Source organism: Neophocaena asiaeorientalis, unplaced genomic scaffold, assembly GCF_003031525.2.
Source record: "Neophocaena asiaeorientalis asiaeorientalis breed wild unplaced genomic scaffold, Neophocaena_asiaeorientalis_V1.1 scaffold505, whole genome shotgun sequence".
NCBI classification, from domain to species: Eukaryota; Metazoa; Chordata; class Mammalia; order Artiodactyla; family Phocoenidae; genus Neophocaena; species Neophocaena asiaeorientalis.
The window spans coordinates 1520383-1535616 of record NW_020174704.1 but is presented as its reverse complement, the minus strand read 5'-3'; positions in this window follow the sequence as shown (position 1 = coordinate 1535616).

Below are 15234 nucleotides of genomic sequence, written 5' to 3'. Positions count from 1 at the left end.
CTTTCCCCCCTTGGTGTCCATTCTGCTGTCTGCCCTCTGGTTCAGCTGCCTTTTGTGTCCCCGCCCTCTTCAGCTGCCCCAGCTCCGCACTGACCCAAAGGTCCCAGGTCAGGGCTACCAGCAGAGCTACACAAAGACTGCCGAGCGCACAGAAGGTGAGAAGTCAACTCCAAGGGCCCTCAGCTCAGAACTGAGCACCAGCCCAGCACAGCTATTCTGCTAACGTAGATGACCCCGTCATTGTGTCACTAGACTGGAGGGCACACCGTCCTCATCCCCTGGACCTCTGTGCATCCCCTAATTGGGCTCCATTCCTCTCATGGACCCCTAAACGCTTCCACTGCATTCTCTGGATCACACCCAAATCCCCTTTATCCTTCACTTCCTCTCCCAGCATTCCTTCCTCTTTCTTATTCTAAATAAAATCTGACCATACCCTGAAGGCACTGCCTGCCCTGCAGCCTTAAGGAGTGGAAGCTATTTTTCTTGCACTCTACCCACAGGTGGACCTGGAGCTGAGGTAGCCTCCTTCCTCCTCATTTCCTTCCAGATCACTCACCCTCTCTCCTGACTTTAAGCCTTCAGCGCTTTTGAGGCTCTTGCTATCAGCCATACCAACCAGAATTTCTACCAACCCCCAGTCATCCCGTTCATTCCTCAAAGATGCTACACCAGGCTGGCTGTCCCCTCTTCACACTACTTCAGTCTTGGTGATTCTTATATCCAAGGGGATGACACTTCTGATATACCAGCTTCTCTCTCCAATGACTTGTCCTCTACCTTATCTCAGTCATTTTTTCTTGTGCTCGTATTCCAGACTTTGTCATTACCAATATCTGTAAACCCCCATAATCTCAATTACAAGCCTCCTTCTATCTTTTCTGCTTATTCTCTCTAGTACCCTGATTTCCATAACATTTCACCTGGGACCCCCAATGCATTGACTCCACACCCTCTTCACTATTCACTATTCCCTTCGTGTCTTCATTTCTTTCCTAATCCAATGACATTTTGACAAATACATAATGGAAATGTGAAAGTAAAAACTGTAGAATAAAAAAGAGAAATGAGGGAAAAATATTTTAAAATCCAAAACAATAATCCTAACATGCATATTGAAAAATCCTAAATATTTCCTCAGAATTTTGGGATTTATTTTCCTTCTACTGTTGGACCAGGAAGTCAACCTTCAGGACTATGTTTAGTCAGGGTTTCAGGGCTATTCTTTCATTAGTCTTTGTATCAGGTAGATAACTTAGGAGCCCTTCACACAGCAACAAAAATTGTCAAGGCCTCAAAATCCAAGTTGTTTTGATGGCATAGAACAAACAAAAAATTTTGTCAAGTTAAATTACATTAATTTGACAAAATTTCTTACTCTAAAGGTCCCTGTGATAAAATAATTCTATGAAAAGTTATAGTCAAATTCATTTCTGGAACCCATTCTGCTGCTGGGCAGACAAACTCAACATTAATTTTAGCAAGGCTATACAACATTGGGTTAAAATGAGAAAAATTCAGGGATATTTGGATATTAAGATATGTGTGTGTGTGTGTGTGTGTGTGTGTGTGTGTGTATCACTGTGAATTTAGTAAGAAATAACATTCTGTTATTTTCTTCTGTACCTTTAAAATTTTACCACTATGGAATGAATTGCATTGGAATTGACACAGAAAGGATGGATCCTTATTAACTCTTTGCCTAGACAGGGGAAAAAAAAAAAATCAATTAAGTACCAAGAGAGCCGTAAACTGGCCCAGGTCTGGAACTTGTAAAACTTCCAAGGGAAATTGGAACAAAGAAAAGATGCTAATTTCTCACAGTAGAGGGGAAACATCCTTTTAATTGGATCAGATTATTTTTTATCTCCTGGATTTTGAAGACTGACCAGAACAATAAGTACCTCCAATAAATTTTGACAATATCAAAGTGACTCAGAGATTAGAGAATTCTGCCATTCTTTCACCTGACAGGTAGCAAGGATCAGGGAACTAACAGAGGGCTGGTGTCAGCAGTACTGAGTAACGTTCATGAGGCAGTAGCTACTGGGAAACCTCACAAAGATTTCAGAACTTCTTTGGGCCTCCATTTTCCCTGTTTTTTGGAATTCATACTTTGTATAGGCAGAATTTATATGATGACTTTAACTGCTCTATAACACACATAAGCAAACATATACATACATGTATACATATATGTATACTCTATGTGTATATACATAGCTATATATATACTTTTTTTTTTACTTCTTACCGTGGGTCCTAAATTCATTAGAAAGTTGATAACAAATAATACAAATGGATAATTTTGTTCTAATGTCTCCATCCATTTTCCCAAGAAGAATTGGTCAGTAAAACTGATCGCCCCGCTTTATAATGTTGATGAAGAGACAGTGGCTGAGTTTTAACTTAACGTGAAAACTTGGTTAATTTTTTTTCATTTAAAGAAAAATTTTGCTCTTTTCTGATTATGAAAGTAGTATATGCTCATTGTAGAAAATTGGAAAGGAAAAAATAATCATCCATAATCTTACCATGCAGAGGCATCAATTAACATTTTGGCAGATGACTTCCAATATTTTTCTACATTTTTTATTTTACCTATCTGAGATTTTACTGTAAAAGCAATTTTATACATACCTTTTAAAAGTTAATCCCATAAACTTTGCCCCATTCAAAACTTTTATAAACATTAACAGATTATGAGTAAGCTTGGCAAGGGGCCAAGGAAGGTTAAAATAATTAGATTTCTTTTTTTGTGAGATTGTCCTCAACCGAATGCATTTGTGGGAGTGAAGTTGGAGACATGGCAAAAAATAAGGAAGTTGTTGCAATAACCCAAGAGGTTGGTGATGAATGGTGGTATTGAGGGGGAGGAAAGGACAGAGTGAAGATATATCAAGGGGATAGAATCTATTGCCTCAATTTTCTGGGCAACTTAAAGCCAGTTGGTGGTGTTACTGCACCCATTTTCTGAGACACGCGGTTCTGCTTTATCTTTCTCCTTTCTCCTTTCCCTTCTGCTTCTCACTTACCTTATCCTCTAGTCTTTTCCCCAATGTTCCTTCTTCTGTTACTCATACCAGATCTACCCATGACACCTAGGTTATGGTTTGACTCTTTGGTCTTCTTCCAGATTTCAGGACCCCGAAGGCCCTGTGGGAATAATGCAATCTGACAGAGGAGGGGTCTAATGTAGGTGTCAGAGCCACTGATTTAATAAAAATTAGTAAACCACAAAACAATCTCTAACGAGGCACTGACACTAAAAACCCTAACAGGAGAAATTCCCGTATTTACTCCATCAGAGAAGACCATTCAAGATAAACGGTAACACGTAAACCTGAGGCGGGGGGGAGAATCAACAATGATTGTAATAATTACGATTCTTACCAATCTGATGGGAATTGATGCATTCACTAAATAAAGTAAATTCTATAGTAAAGGATGGCACAGTAGGAAAAATTTCCAGGCATCTGAATAAGATTAATAGGCAGTGTGATGAACACCTGAGGCTAGGAATATCAGATTTTAAAACCCTCGGATCCGTGTGTCTATCATCTGTGGATGTTCACTATTTGCCTGAGGAATGGGTGGTGGTACTGTTCACTACAGGGGAAAAGTGTCTTTTACTGGAAGGCAGTAGAAAGTAGTGACTAGAAAAGACTGTGGTCAACTCAGCACCGTCCCCAGTTCCTTCTGAACTCTCCCTTGCATCACAGGGGAGAAGCCTGGGAACTCTATGTTCCAGAATTTTTTGTCTGCGGGGATACTGATTTAGATTCCATCAGTGAGAGTCACTCCCATGAAATTTAGAAGGTGAAAGAGAAGAGAAAACATTAGTCTCTGGCAATGGCTAGTGTACTGACATTAGCAGGCAAAACACATGGAATTTTTCTGGCAGCTTCCAGGCATCCACCTAAGAATCAACCAATTTGTGCGGCAGAAAGTTGAAATCACCAATGGCGACTTTTCCTGCAATTCCGACCTATCTAGATATTCTGAAAACCTTATCCCAGTGACTAAGGAGAATAAGCTTCCAAAGCAATGTTAGCTGTTCCCTTTATATATAATGAGGTAGGATAATACTGGCAATAACGTGCTCAACAAATACCTGTCTCCCCTGTCCTTGTGGCTGGTGTGTGCTCTCCTCAGAATGAAGTATAGCAGAAGCCACAACTCAGAATGTGCTATAGGGCAGGAATAATAAAATTGTGATTTCTGGGCTTCTCTGGTGGTGCAGTGGTTGACAGTCCACCTGCCGATGCAGGGGACATGGGGTCGTGCCCCGGTCCGGGAAGATCCCACATGCCGCGGAGCGGCTGGGCCCGTGAGCCGTGACTGCTGAGCCTGCGCGTCTGGAGCATGCGCGTCTGGAGCCTGTGCTCCGCAACGGGAGAGGCCACAACAGTGAGAGGCCCGCGTACCGCAAAAAAAACCCTGTAAGACCCAACTATATGCTGCTTACAAGAAACAAACTTTTAAAGAATGAACTAGAACTCTGGACAGGGCCAGTGATCTGTGGCATGACCAGGGCTGGATTTGATTACCACAAAAATTCTCTGGATGGATGATGAAATAGAGGCTTGAGCGGCTGCTGGTTAGAGTAGAAATTGGGAAATCTCATCCTTCCAACTCTTGCTTTGTGCTCCTAGAATCTGATTCTCAGGGAACTTCCTTCCTCTCTAGCTCTCTGTGGGTGGGCAGTAAATGTTCCAAAGAAGGAAGGAAGTTGGGAGACCAACTGTTGAAGATTAATTCAAAGAGAAGCAGGACCAGATTAATCCGACTTTATCCTTAAGGAAGAAAAGACCTAAAGTGTGAATTCATTAGAAGCTTCTCTGTGACATTAGTTTAAAGGAGTTACAAAATGGAAGAGGAGCTGACCCCAGATGGACTTTATGATGGAAACGTTAAATATTTCAGAGCATGGTGTATAACAGAGATGCTTGGCAGAGTGGTCTGTTAGAATGTATGCAGAGGGACTCAACAATCCCACTGGGGGCTCACAGGGGAGGTAGTGAAGATTGCTGTAGTTATGCTTCTGCCCAGGAAGAGGCTGTTGGTATCACGAAGGCTCACTGGTTTCTGCTTAACCAGAATTTGAGCAAAGTCATACTCTGTAGTTTTTCACTAAAAGCCACGTCTCCGAGTCACTAGCTCCATAAGGAAGGGCAACGATGTGAATTACTCCCCAGAGTAGATCTTACTATGGTTCAGGAAGAGGTGACAGGATGGCCCTCTGGGAATGAGCTGGGATGATGGGCTGTCCTCTGATTCTCATGGGGGTTTCCCCACAGAGTACAAATGCTTTCCATGTACCCATATCATTCATGATTCCTAAAAGTACACCTCTTTCTTCTTTCTCTTCATGGAAACTTCAACTTATTTTCATTTCCCTATTCTGTTGTTTCCAGTGGAGTTAAAAAACAATTTCAATTAGCCAATTTAGAGACAGTAACTACCTGTTATTTCTTCTTTTATTGACTTTATTTAATTGCATAATGTAAGTAAGAATTTCCCACTTTTCAAAATTGAGGTTTTGCCACATAGCACAGGGAGATCAGCTTGGTGCTTTGTGACCACCTAGAGGGGTGGGATAGGGAGGGTGGGAGGGAGACGCAAGAGAGAGGATATATGGGGATATATGTATATGTATAGCTGATTCACTTTGTTATACAGCAGAAACTAACACACCATTGTAAAGCAATTATACTCCAATAAAGATGTTAAAAAAAAAGTAGTTTTCTTATTTATCATTTTTTTCTTTTCTATAAAGGAGAGATTTTAAAATTTAGCCTTAGGGTCAATTTTTTATGCTAAATATTCAAATACAAGGAGGAATAACAACTATGGTTTTTAAATATGTGGTATTCATACCTGTTGCTCTATGTAGGGAAAGAAACTTACCTGAATGAATTTATAGGGACATTGACCGTTTACTTTCTACATGCCAGGTGCTAACATAAGCATATTTTATGAATTATTTCAGTTAATCCTCACAATGAACCTTAGGACTACTGTATCACCATTTTACAGATGAGAAAACTAACCCTTAGAGGTATTTAAAAACTTGCACAAGGTTACACCACTAAAACGTAAAAGGACTAGGATTAGAACCTAAGCAATCTGGTTCTAGAGCCTGCACTCTTAACCATGAAGCACACTGCCTCCAAGAATAAAGAATGTTTTCTGTGGCACCAGCTTCCAGCCCTCTATAAAAATGGCGCCAAGCCTTCTCGCTGTGAGACAGCAATTCATCCTCCCCAACCAAATCAGCCTTTGCTGTTGGCCAGACAGCCCTCAACCTCCCACCACCCAGCATATGTTTGGTCTCCAGGGCACAGGTCCTGCACCTTCCTCACCACCCAGCCGTGACCAGAGTAGACACCCAGATCCCACCAACGGCTCCTGTGGTAACACAGGTGAGGCCATATCATGGCACCTCTCAGGGAGGGAGTTACAAACCTTACGGGGAAGCACATCACCCCAAATGTCTTTGAACTACATGGATTACTTTGTAAATTATCATATTATGAGACTCAGAAGTTATAATAGTGAAAGATTTACAGTAATTTATTTAATCTCCAGCCTGAGTCGATGACGACCATATCACCTTTCTACCTCCACCAGGGCAATGTGCTGTCACCTCCACTTGGCCATAATATACAATCTTTCGTTTGTGAGGAGCTTTCAAGTTTACAAAGTGCTCTCCCATCAATTTCTAGCTGAATTTTCACAATAACCGACCAGTTTAACCCCACTGTCCCCATTTACAGATGAACACATTGCAGTTCAGAAAGATGAAGTGCCTTGGCTCAAGGTCACACAGAAAGAGCAGACTTTACACCTAAAACCCACGTCTCCTGTCTCAGAATCTAGAGTGCATTGCTATTACGATGTTATTCAAGGTAGAATTTCACCTTTATTTGTTTTCATTTCCTGAGGTAATATGTATCCTACACACTTTGCTGTGTCCTCTATCTGGCTTTTAAGTAGGTAATGACCACCTAATCAACCTTGATGACTCCAGTCTTAGATAATCCCTTCTGTCTGCAAGAGTCACTGTCATCTTCTAAATAACTTTGAGATTATTCTTGATGTTTATAGCCAGAATTCAGCAAATTTGTAAGAATAGACAACTTTTAAGAAATTGAATAAGAGCCATTTTAGTGTTATTGTAGTCAGATTACTGGATTAAGTAGGGTGGAAAATGAACCCCCAAGAGTGTACATTTGGGCAAGTCAGTGCCCTTCCCCGAGCTCAGTTTTCACATTTGAAATCCAAGGGCATTGGATTAGCATTAGATCATCCCTAAACTCTCACAGTTTCTGAGTCTGATCTTTCAAGCTGAGATCTAAAGGAAAGCTGTGAACGTGGAGACAACAGGAAGCCAGCAGGAAGAAAGGGAATAAATAAAGCAGGCTCCTGTCACCTCTGAACCACCACCCCTGGGTTCCAGGTCACACAAGATAAGAGCTGGGGAGAATGTGGAAAGCTCATGGGGCCACTGTCAGAGGCATTCCTGCACAGTCTCACCTCAGCCCCACAGCCTTGCCCCCGAGTCTCTGTAGATGCCCAGAGAAGGGGCTTCAGCATCCTTTTCAGAAACGGCTATCTACTGCCAGTAAGGTCTTCCTTATGTATCTCCTTGACCATCCACATCATCTATGCCTTGCTCCTTTTCTTCCAGTTCCTGTGGTTGAAAAATATTTGATGACAGCCAGTGGTATAATAGCCAAAAGAGAAGCTGTTGGGCCAAGATTGGGACTCAAACTTTAGAGACTGTGCAGGGAAACTTTCTTAAGGTTCAGTCACAGTGGAGGATGTCATAGTTGAGTCTCAGCATCCACCTTACCCTTCCCAGATGTTCAGCCGCCCTGTGGTTTGGGGGCTTAGCTCCAAGCTCAGGTTCTGAGACACATAAGCCAAGGGTGAGATTGTAGTGTTTTTCTCATCTCTCTTGCCAGTAACTGGTTTAGAAACCCAGGCTTGGGCCAATCAGCAAAAGGCCTTAGTCCGATGGCAGGGAATGATTTGTGCAGGGATTGACTCTCCCATGTAATCTCTGGGACCTCTTGTCTACTACATGACCCTTGCCCCTTCAAGTCCCCCACACCAGCCTCCTTGTTGTTTCCTGAACATGAACATGCCCTGAGGCTCTTCAATGCACTGTTTCCTCCACCTGGAGTGATTCTCTACACCCAGTCTAATGCTAACTCTCCTTCGAGTCTTTGCTCAAGTACCACCTTCTCAATGAGACCCACTCTGACCATCCTATCTGAAGTTACAACCAACTCCTTCATCACTCTAGGTTTCTTTGTTTTCCTCCCCCCCCCCCCCCATAATACTTTTAAAGCATCCTATATAATGTAATTATTCATTACATTTATCGTTACATGGCTCCTCTCTCAGGTGTAAGGCCTCTGGCAGGGAGCTTTGTCTTGTTCACTGCTTCACCCCAAGTGCTTACCTGCCTGCCATGGTCAACACTCAATGGCTTCCTTATTGTACACTTGTGCAATCGGTCACAATCTGGATCCATTTTACCTGGGTAGACTTTACCTGCCTACAATTTTATGAAGCTCAAAGAAGAAGAGGTCACTGCAGGGGTGACTGGACTAAAATGAGGATAAAGCCAGAGAACAGAAGTGGCAAATCAGTGGAACCCAACATGGGACTTTACACTTTGAAATGTGGGGTGCTGTGTAACCCACCGCCAGAGGGAAATGCAAAGGGCCAGGAAGATGAGGAGCTTGTCCAGTGTGATAACTAGAACTCTTGTCCAGAGGCTGTTAACTGACCTCTAGAGTTCTCTACACTTTAAACCACTTCTTAAAAAACAAACAAGCAGCAATCTTGAGAATGAAAAAAGGAGCTGGAATGATTTTTTTTTTGCGGTACGCGGGGCTCTCACTGTTGCGGTCTCTCCCGTTGTAGAGCACAAGTTCCAGACGCGCAGACTCAGCGGCCATGGCTCACAGGCCCAGCCGCTCCACGGCATGTGGGATCTTCCCAGACCGGGGCACGAACCCGTGTCCCCTGTATCGGCAGGCGGACTCTCAACCACTGCACCACCAGGGAAGCCCAAAACATCTCTCTTAAATCCATGCATGGTTGTCCTGTGTGGTATGCAGGGAATAATTTTGCTCTAAAGAGTTACTTTTGGTACTTTCTTTCTCCCCACGGAAAACATGGTTTTCTCCTGGAGACAGTGTCATAAGACAAATCTTCCCACGTCTGAGACATTGTGTCTTTCCTGGCATTGTGGTCTTCCCATCTCCCTTTCTCCTGCCCGCTTTGAGGCTCCATGATGAAGAGATGCGGCTTTGGTCGTCATAACAGGTTTGGGCCTGCCATGCCTGGGCAAGAGCTATGAGGAAGCTTTTCCCTGAGGGGGTGAAATGAATCCCAGGTCTCCCATAGCATTTGGATTCTCAAGCTTTCAAAAATTCTCCATGAACATGGGCCAGAAACAACACAGGTTATCTCAATTTCATCTAAACATAAAATAAATTTAAAGAAATCCATCATGCTAAAATTGTAATATGGAACCCATGGGCATTCTAAAGTGCTACCTGGAGGTTTGCTGTGGAAATTCTATGAGATGTTGTTCTGTGAGCTGTAGCATTATCATAAAAACAGTGGGGCCTTGCAAGTGGCTGCTTTTCTCTCTCTGAAAGGGCTGTGGGAGGACATAAGCAGAATTTAGGTGTACAGTTTGGGGGAAAAAAAAGAATTTTAGAGAAGTAGATGGATTTGGGGGTGTATACAAATTCCACAAAGATCTATTTACAGGCACTCTGTAACTTCAGAGCCAATTGGGAAAAAAAGAACCTCAGTATGAAAAAAAAGAAAAAAAAAGGCTCACTGGGCCCAGTGGTAGGAGGCTGACACCCGTCCTGAGGGCACAGATCTTTTGTGTGGTGATCGCAGGCCTTCCCCGGGCTAACTGAGTGAGGGACACAGCATGGCATGCGCCAGGACCCCAGAACTTGACACTGTAGCCCAGTCAGAATATATCCTCACCTTTCCTGGCAAAATCTCACATACCTATCCCCTTAGGCAAGTCTAGACCAATATTAGTAAGAAAAAAATGTATTCACAATGATAACACATTCCACCCTCACACACACACGACCCTGACGATCTGAAGTGATGCTGTTTAAAACAGTACGCTAAGAGAAATAATTAGAAAATATTTTACAAAGCAGAAGAAACAATCATTTTCAATCAGCACCTTTGGTCCAACCCAGTGAGGACAGGTTTGCTGAAGGGATAACAACTTTTTACCTACTTTTTGAAAACAAGAAAAGAGAACGTTTTTCCTGTTGCAAAAAACAACATGGTGTAGTCTAAATTAGCTACAGGTCCCCAGGTGACTACCTTGTACAGGGTCCCGAGACAGGTGTTAAGACTGAGAACCCTCTAACCCTCAATCTGTTTGCAGTGCACCCTGGAACCATCTCTTTCCTTCCATCCTCCTTCCTTTTCAAGAAAAAACTTTCATTTCGCTGGTGCAGAACAAATAAATCCAAGTCTACATAGGCAGAATACCTCCTCTGCAGCTCTCTCTCCCAAACTGTAGACCATTTCTCTCCATGGGTTTAGGTGTCATAGGCCCCCCCATCTACAACTAGTCTGACTTTGCTTACTAGTCCTGTCAATGACAATCCCATTAGCAGCACCAACATCAGAAACCAATGGCAGTATTATTGAGTGCATGTTTCTATGCCGAGTGCTGTGTGTGCATTATCTCATTTAATCACGAAACAGTCTCATAAGTAGGTGTTACTAACAACTCCATTCTACAGATGGGAAAACATGTTAAGGAAGGTTAATTTACGTGTCCAGGGTCACACAGCCGGTAGGGCCAAGCTGGGATTCCAGCCCAGTTCTGCTTGGCCCCAAAGCCTGCCTGCGTTCTAAACCACCACTCTGTAATGAGACCCTCGGATAACTAAACCAGAATGGAGTCTCCTCACGTTGCAAAGCAATCTCTTCAAAGTAGAAATTTCACAGGTGTGCTGCAGAAGACGGTACCATGATCAATACTTGAAAATGCAAATGCAATCATTATATTATGCTCACCTCAGAACACAAAAGCTTGATTGCATAAAAATGCTGCTTTTATTAGTAAACAGGAGAAGGTTGAAACAGTCTTGCAATTTCTGCATTGCTTTATCACTCCTGGTTTAGAGTATGAAAATTTGATCAAAGCACCTTCTTAAGAATTCAGTTTCATTTATATTTTCAGTCCCCAAACATAAATATGGTGATAGTACATATCAGGGACATTAAGGACACTTGTATAAAAATGGAATTGAATGTTGCATTGTAATCCTCTCTCTTATCCACAGAACATGGGGGGAAAATATACTTAAGTGACTCTGGAAGCCGTAGCTCAGCAAAATGCCAGACAACAAAATATCTCTCTCTGATATCAAGTATTTGAGAATTACATTTTCAATAAAAAGCCTCTCTCTTGGGTTTACAGCATCAAAACAAGAAGAGGTGTAAGATTATAATTTTACGATGTTTGCCACTTAGAGAAAAAAAGTAACTTTTTCCTTCACTTGCTTTGATGCTGTCAAAACAAATCATCACCCTGCTTGCTGCACTTCTCTCCCCCGTGAGGTAAGAGATTCGATAGGGAAAGATGTGCCTGCACCCAACAAGAGTCCTCCAAATTTTACTGGCAGTTAGAAGAAAAGACATGAGTTGTAAATCTCCTCTCTGATTAGAAAGTTTCCCAAACTTCTCTTTTAAAGAACCTAGTGATGAGTCCAGGAATGGTTCAAAAACTCGACTCCTGAGCTATGCTGCGCCTGAGAGTAGCCGACCAAGGTGAGCCTCTGATGTCCTCAGAGCTCATTCTCAAGCCACCACCACTGGAGTCAAGCAGGTAATTTGCAATTTAGCACCGGCAGCATTTGGAAGGATTTTTTTTTTTTTTTTGAGAACTGCTGTAATCAAGGACCATGGAAGTCAGGTGCGGTCGTATCAGTCAGGAAAACAGCTTTGAAAACTCCTGTGTACTTGGCAGTTGTTAATTTAGAAGCAAACTTCACCTATTGACTGCTGGTGTGTTCGCCTGCTCTGTGGCAGTGCTCACTTGAACCTGGCCCAGTGGGAAATCACTATCACCTTGGCTAGAAATCAGTCCAAATCATGGATATCACCATATGGTGTGATTCCCGGTTTGTCAGGAGGTGTGGAGAGAGCACCCTTCCCAGGCGGTACCCACCGACGGAGCAGGTTCGTCCTGACTCACAGCGGCGGGGAGAAGCATGCTGATCATGACAGGACATGGGCTGCATCTTTGAAAAGGTCTCCTGTGTCTCTTAATTTTTTTAAGATGTCTAAATTCCCTCAAAAACCAGAGAACAAAGTTATATTCAGATACACGTCCATTTGTGCTCCCTAGGGAAAAAAAATTTTTTTTATCTTATATTTTAAGAGAAGTTGCCTAAAATTCACAGGTGAAGAAAGGATTCCATTAACTCACAGTGTCAACCAAAGAATGTCACCTTTCATGAATTATCAATTTTTTACAGCACTTTTTTATCTTAGCTGCCCACCTAAAGTGGCAGGGAATTAAAAAGAACTTTCTCTTTAGGGTTGTCTTTTTTCTTTTTTTCTTTTTTTTTTGCATGATGGAATGCTTTACCATATTTCATCACTTCTTAGATTTCCTTTTTCTGAACCATTTAACATCTCTGAAATTGGGGTCAAAATTTATGAGATATCTTAGTTTAATTAGCAGCATTTCTTTTTCCTCCATTTCAAGGAAATATGGTATTTCTATGATCCTTTACCTATTCTAAACCCCCATGGATCCCCAAACTTCCTTTCTTATAAATATGCCCAGGGCTATTTTGAAATCTAGTAAAGACATGAAGCATAAACGTGCCTCACAGCTGTGTATGAAGCTGGCATGCCTCTGCTTTCCCAAGCATACAGGATCTTCTCTGCACAATCTATGCCTTTGCTCCTCACCCGGGGTCCTGGGCAGTGACAGACCCTGCCCTGGCCCAACTCTGTCTCCTCCAGCCTAAAGATGAGCAGTTCTCACTATGTCACTTCCACTGATAACCACTCCCAAGCCCTGACCTACCTTCTTTTCCGTATGTTGTATGAGTCTTTGCAGATCCATTTGATAGCTGCTAATAAAGCAAACACTGTAAGGACTAAAAAGAACTGCTAATCTGTGTATAGGAAGAGCTGGTGAAGAAGTCCTGGGACCTCCCTGGTGGTGCAGTGGTTAAAAATCTGCCGGACAATGCAGGGAACATGGGTTCAAGCCTTGTCCCAGGAATATCCCACATGCCATGGAGCAACTAAGCCCATGCGCCACAACTACTGAGCCTGCCCTCTAGAGAGCCAATGAGCCACAACTACTGAGTCTGCATGCCACAACTACTGAAGCCCTCATGCCTAGAGCCCGTGCTCCGCAACAAGAGAAGCCACCGCGATGAGAAGCCCGCGCACCACAAGTAGAGAAAGCCCCCACGCAGCAACAGAGACCCAACACATCCAAAAATAAATAAATAAATAAATTTTATATATATAAAAGAAAGAAGTCCTCAAATAGGGACTTGCATATCAATCATAACTTCTGGGATCTTCCCCAGCATTGGGAGACTTTGTAGAGGATGGCGTTATGCCCAAAGACTAGATTAGAGTTGATCTAGTACCTGCAAAATAAAATAATTAAAACAAAGCAAAATGAAAAAATAAAATTAAAGTAAAATAAAATAAAATAAATTCCTCTTGTAATTCTCTAAATTGGAGGAGGCAAACTGACAGCCAGGCTTCATATAGCTGCCTTTATGTTTATTTGGCTATTTTAACTACTCACATGAAATTTTGAAAGACAAAGGAGGGGCACTTGCCTCTCCCTCTCTGCTGGTGAGGGTGGTTTGGTGTTCCTTCCCTCCTCACAGTGTCAGTCAGAACCCGGTTGGCACTGCGGTGTCTGCACGAGGAAAAGGGAAGCATAACAGTTTCAGAAAAATTGCTGTCTTTGGAGAGAGCAGAGAATGAGATGGGAAAAGTCTTCAACTATAACGAAGAAACAGAGACAGCAGCTTTCTGAGTGGATGGAGCCAGCCCCTTGGCCAGCCATGGGGCACAGACTTGTGGGAAGAACACCACAAGTGCTCTTGGAGTTTCCCCAGGTTTACATCTCACTCTAACTCATCAGCCATGGGCCAGATGCAAGTCACCCAGTGTGTTCTGTGACCACAGAGCAGAGGGGAAATCGAGCCGTGTGGCTGACAGGGTCTTGGTGCTCTGGCTGCGTGTTAAGCCTGAGCCTCTGAGGTGGGAGAGCCGAGTTCAGGACATTGGTCCACCAGAGACCTCCCTGCCCCACATAATATCAAATGGCAAAAGCTCTCCCAGAGATCTCCATCTCAACACTAACACCCAGCTCCACTCAACGAACAGCAAGCTGCAGTGCTGGACAACCCATGCCAAACAACTAGCAAGACAGGAATACAACCCAACCCATTAGCAGAGAGGCTGCCTAAAATCATACTGAGTTCACAGACATCCCAAAATACACCACCAGATGCAGTCCTGCCCACCAAAAAGACAAGATCCAGCTTCACCCACCAGAACACAGGCACCAGTCCCCTCCACCAGGAAGCCTACACAACCCACTGAACCAACCCTACCCACTGAGGGCAGACAGCAAAAACAATGGGAACCATGAACCTGCAGCCTGTGAAAGGGAGACCCCAAACACAGTAAGTTAAGTAAAATGAGAAGACAGAGAAATACACAGCAGATGAAGGAGTGAGGTGAAAACCCACCAGACCAAACAAATGAAGAGGAAATAGGCAGTCTACCTGAAAAAATTTCAGAGTAATCAGGATCCAAAATCTTTGAAATAGAATGGAGAAAATACAAGAAATATCTAACAAGGACCTAGAAGAATTAAAGGGCAAATAAACAATGAAGAACAACAAAATAAATGAAATTAAAAACTCTCTAGATGGAATCAATAGCAGAATAACGGATATGTGACCTGGAAGATAAATGATCCAAAATCTTTGAAATAGAATGGAGAAAATACAAGAAATATCTAACAAGGACCTAGAAGAATTAAAGGGCAAATAAACAATGAAGAACAACAAAATAAATGAAATTAAAAACTCTCTAGATGGAATCAATAGCAGAATAACGGATATGTGACCTGGAAGATAAAAGAGGGGAAATAACTACAGC